Source organism: Mus pahari, chromosome 2 (genome assembly GCF_900095145.1).
Source record: "Mus pahari chromosome 2, PAHARI_EIJ_v1.1, whole genome shotgun sequence".
NCBI classification, from domain to species: Eukaryota; Metazoa; Chordata; class Mammalia; order Rodentia; family Muridae; genus Mus; species Mus pahari.
The window spans coordinates 111,311,465-111,316,929 of record NC_034591.1 but is presented as its reverse complement, the minus strand read 5'-3'; the positions used below and the strand labels follow the sequence as shown (position 1 = coordinate 111,316,929).

Sequence of the window (5,465 nt, the reverse complement as noted above, 5' to 3'; positions counted from 1 at the left end):
CAGGGTTTTGTTAGGAGTCAGAGTTCTCGATTCATGTAAAGAACAACTCCCATAGCATAAGACACTGATAGAAAATGACTGCCATTAAAAAAAAAAAAAAAAAAACATCAGCTGAGGCTCAAGGATAAGCAAGTCCAATCACATTAGATGCTGTTGTGGTCATGTGTAAGACACAGAAGGTCTGTGGGGTGGGAGACATACCTCAGTGGTGGAACTCTTGCCTAGAGTGAAGTTTGGGGTTCAGGCTCTGGCAGCACAGAATCAAAATCAACCCCTGCCACATGCCTTCCTGACAACTGACTTTTGATGTGAGATGCATATCAAAGTGGTTCTGAGGCCGTCCATATGTGAAATAGGATTGTGTACCACACATGTGCGGATGGTGTTAGAGTGCCACAGATAGGCCCTGGAAGCCACCGTCCTGAGTCAACAGCTAGCACTCCCTTTTATACCTCTACAGTCACAGACTCCTCTACTCATTAACAGAACTTCCCTGAAACTGTTCTCTCTATTACAAATATGTCTACATCCGGGTTACCGAGACGGTTCGGTGAGTAAAGGAGTCCTCTGCCAAGCTTGGCACCTTGAATTAGTCCAACATGTGGGTCGAAGAGAACAAGTTCCTGAAAGCTGACCTCTGACCTCCACAACTCACAGGAGTATGTGCATGAATAAATTAATAAGAACATTTAAATGTCCATAGCTGCCTGATTTCCCAGGGGCAGAAAAGAACATTCTCACCCACCTTGTGTCAACCCACCCTTGGCAACAAAGGAACTAAGAAAAGCACTAATAATTCTTTTGTTTTGTTTTGTTTTGTTTGAAGGGCCCCTTGCTTATACAAAAAAGTTTGTGTGGGGCCTGATGCTTTGCCTTCCATGCTTCACCATATGAAAACACACACACACACACACACACACACACCCCACTCCGAAAGAAAATATGAACACTGTTTAGCATATCCCCCAATGCTCATTTTTTCATCACTATCAAAGAGCAACTTCAACTTCTTTGTGTGTGAGGGAGGAAGAGAGGGAGAAAAGGAAGGAGAGAGGGTGGGAGGGGAGGAGGGAGGGAGGGAGGGGGAGGAGGAGAGCTTCATAAGGCTGCAGAGCATGTTAGCCATCTTCTGTTCTGTAGAAGTAGGTGGGCTTGGCTCTGCTTTTCTCTTTTCCTAGATTAAACTATAACCAACAGTAGATCAGCAAAGGTGTGCCTGACCTTGGCAAGGCTGCCTCTCTAATCAGAAGAAGCCAGCTCCAAGGTCAACTCTCAATAACTCCTGGAACCTGGATCACCTTTCAACTCCTCCCCACCCTGATCACTCTGCATACCACTCATAGCTGTTGGGAGTATTTGGAAAGGAGGTGTGTAGCTGGGGGTGGGGAGGGGAGTGTTTGCTGCCTTGTCAGCTGTGTCTACACTACAGGTACAGCCTACATACACCATGCTTTCACGACCAATGACGCTGGTCCTCAATCAAGGACCAGCAACTATATCTCCCCCCCTCCTCCCCTCAAAACTTTTGTGTGCAAGTGAGGAACCCATCAAACCAAACAGAACAAGACAGAAATTAATAGTGCCTTTCTTGCAGCTCCATTTGTCAGGAAAAGCCACAAGGTGACAGAGAATTGTTGGGTGTAGCTTTCCAGGAAAGCATGCCAAGGTATAGGGTTCTCTGGAGCACAAAATCTCCCTTTTGCCATTTCTCTTTCCTGCCTGGAACACAGAAACTGCTAGTGTTGAGGCAACAAACTTGGGACAACATGAAGGAGAAGTAGGCACGGTCCTTGATAGCCCCTCAGGGCCACCATATGAGCAGGGGATTGCTTGTGTCTAGACTTCTAATTACATGAGAAAACTGAAGCCGTCACTTGGTTAATGCCATTGCCGCTGGTGCTTCTGGTGCTTCCTGCCAAAATCATTCCCTGTTGACATATCCCAGTGTTCCTTGCACTTTGAACAGAGCCTGGCACACGATAAGATATTCAGTATTGGGCTGGGCAAACAGCTCCATGATTAGAGCACTTTTACTGCACAAACGTGAGTGCTTGAGTTGAATCCCCAAAACTCATGTGGGGGGAAAAAAGAGGCAGTTGTGGTGGCGCGCACTTATAGTCCCAGCAGAGAGACACACTCCTGAGGCTCTCTGGCCAGCCAGGCTCTCCTTCTTAGCAAATTGTAGGCTGTCTCAAAAAAAGGCAAAGAGGGGCTGGTGAGATGGCTCAGTGGTTAAGAGCGCCGACTGCTCTTCCAAAGGTCCTGAGTTCAAATCCCAGCAACCACATGTTGGCTCACAACCATCCGTAATGAAATCTGATGCCCTCTTCTGGAGTGTACAGCTACAGTGTACTTACAATAAATAAATAAACAAATATTTAAAAAAAAAAAAGGCAAAGAAATAAAAATAGGTTGACAGTGCCTGAAGAATAATCAAAACTGTGCTGGAGCTTCATGCACGCATGCCCACATGTACATGTATACAAACATGCATGTGCACCAGCACACACACAAGGATGTACACAACAAAGATATTCAGTGTGGGTTTTTTTTTTGGGGGGGGGACATACATCCAAAGCTATTCACAATCAAGACCTAACATAACAGGAATGTCAAACTTGAAGGAACCAATAAATTATAGTCTTCGTCCCTAAGTATTACAACTCAAACATAGTATCCACTCATCCAATACTTTACTGCACTCATACAATCTACCAAACGAGAGAGCAACCGCTTCATGGAGTCTCTAGTGGAGGAAAAAAGACAACAGACAGGAGATAAATTCCTATGTTAGGAGCCACGGGGAGCTATTACTGGAAGAAACAGGAAGGGGAGAGTGTCTGGGCAGAGGGACCAGCCAGTTCCTGGCCTGCAGCGGACATTTGCCAGGTCCTGTTCATATCTATGTATCACACTTCATTATTTTAACCTCAATCCAACATGAAGGAAGCAGCATCAGTACCTTCCTTGCCTCAGGGTTCATTCTGAGCACTGGAGCCTGCTCTGTCACTAGCCATACATAGCCACTAGCAGGAATGAGAACAAACACAGGCCAGGAACGGCAACGTTTGGCATAGAAGTTCCCCGAGCCCCTGCCATTTGGGCAAGCGAACACTATTATCCCATCTTGTACATGGTCGGCGCTGAATCTGATTTTGCCAGAGAAATTAGATCAGTTGCCCATAGTGGCTGCTGGTTTGATAACACACCCTCTAGAGGAGTATTTCTCTTTTCCGGCTCCCTTTTCCATTTCCTAAGGGCAGTTTCCAAACAAGTGATTTATACTCAAATCCTGGTCTCCAAGTCTATAGTCAGGAGACACAAACTAAGACAGAGTCAAGTTGGCCAAATAAGAAAGCTGTCCCGTGCCTGAGGGCAAGAGTAATAAAAAAGGGAGCCAGACCGTGGCATAAGAATGCCTAGATCCTGGACTTTTGTCCAAGTAAGATAGGAAACCTTGGAGAGCTTGGGGCAGAGCAGGAACACGTTCTGTCTTATGTTTTGAACCTTAGTCTAATTGTGTTGATAACAGACCACAGGGGTAATCTCAGGAGCAGGCGTACTCACAAGGAAATGCTCCATCCTTGTAGCTAATGCTGGCAACAGACGGCCAGCACACAGGCCAGGGAGGCGGCCTATAACTATCACAGCTTCAGGAGGGCTTAGGAGATGGCTCAGTGGGTGAAGTGCTTGCTGCACAAGCACGGCTATCCGAGTTCAGAGCACCAGAGGCCATGTGAAAGCTGAGCACAGCAGCACACATCTATAACTCTAGTGTTGGAGGGCAGGCAATGAGCCCTGGGGGGGGGGCTCACTGGCCAGCCAGATTAGCCAAAACAGTGAGCTCCAGGCTCACTCAGTGAGAGACCCTGCCTCAAAAAAGAGAAAAAAATAAAATAAAAAGGTAGAGAATGACAGAGGGAGACAACTGACATCAGTTTCTCACCTCTTTATGCATTTGCACACCAAGAGAGCACACACACACACACACACACACACACACACACGCACACACGCATGCTACATGCAGGCATTGGCCAACCCATCTCCTTGTCTCTCTTCATCTCAGTTGAGTTCGTCCTCCAATGCAGCAGCCCCACATCATTGGGTCTCTTTGCCCTGAGAAGTCAGTATTCAGTAAGTGACACATACCAGAGCTTGAGTCCTGGATTCCTCGAGTATCTCTGATCTTGTTTAAAGTGTCTGGCTCTCCATGGCCAAAAATACCATACCCACCATCTGAGGCCACTGTGCAGACTAAATTCAATGAGACAGTGTTTTCAGGCTGCTGAACTCAATGTTTATCCTACAAAATTACAACATGAATATTATTTTAAAGATCACATTTCATCAGCTCTAAGCCAACATTGCTTTTAAATGTGTTGTTGTTTACCCACCTCCAAGGAAGAATACAAATACTGCCAGTTGAACTATGACACAAGGCCTCCGTGATGGTCCTGCAGGGTACACAAGAGATCTATCACCTTCTCACTGATCTGAAATGTCTTTCATCTCATCCAAACAACTGGACCATCCATCAACTGCATGCATGATATGAGATGGAAAATGGTTTTGCCTGTATCCGAGGAACAGCATGAAAGAAAGTGTAAGGGGAATCTTCATCTGTCTTTGGATATCTTTCTGTAAAACATTTAGAGGAGTCAATGGAAGTCCTCCTTTCACAAACACCTGTTCCAGGAACTGCTTCTGGACCCTGCTACTTTGTCTCTCACCACAAACTCTACCCGTATAATGGCTTCTTACTCTGCAGCTGCATCACTGAATCCTCTCTTGCTTAAATGTCCTAATTGCTGTGCTAGACACATTCAGATCCAATGAGGGTAAGGCACTGCTGAGACAAAAATTTTAAACAGACTAAATGAACAGATCCCCAGGTTAAAAACAAAAAAAAATAAAATAAAATAAAATAAAAATAAACAAACAAAAAAACACTAGCCTTTCCACTACCCTGGAAAGCATATGATCAAAAGTTGTGCACTGACAGCACTGGCCGAGGGTCCCTATGAGGAGAGACAGGCACAAGAGAAAAGCGCTCCAGTTTGTGCAGGTTATTCGTGATGTGGGATCTTTTAGAAATGAACACCCAGAAAGGGAACATTATTTTTATGGTGATGTGCAGACGTATGATAGGTGGATAGAGGGGTGTGGCCTGGTGAGAATAAGCTGGAAGTAGAGGGCTTGGCAGTATCTTCCCTCGGGTTCTTGGCATCTCAGTGTCTCTGTCCCCTCTTCCAGATGTTGGGGTATGGGGGGTAAACTCACTAGAATTAGAGTCCTATGACCTGCTTCAGGGGAAGCCCTTCTGCGTCTTGTGCATTGCTTCAGGGGACAGGAGCAAAGGAAGGGAAGATCTTACTCTGTGGCTTTCTCAAACGCCATGGTAGCAGATCCGGGGACAGCACACGCCGAATAATCCCAACAGTCTCAGACTAGAAATTCCCCAA

General features: G+C 45.9%; 1 long non-coding RNA gene across 1 annotated transcript in view; it reads right to left on the bottom strand.

Annotated features, from left to right (window-relative positions):
• LOC115063418 overlaps positions 1-4,564 on the bottom strand; it is a 5,889-nt gene extending 1,325 nt beyond the window's left edge. Inside the window, exons 1-2 of the long non-coding RNA XR_003843292.1 lie at positions 4,398-4,564; positions 4,153-4,306 (exon numbers count right to left, since the gene is read on the bottom strand). This is a non-coding gene — a long non-coding RNA (uncharacterized LOC115063418). The remainder of the gene's footprint in view (positions 1-4,152; positions 4,307-4,397) is intronic.
• Positions 4,565-5,465: the final 901 nt, after the last annotated feature.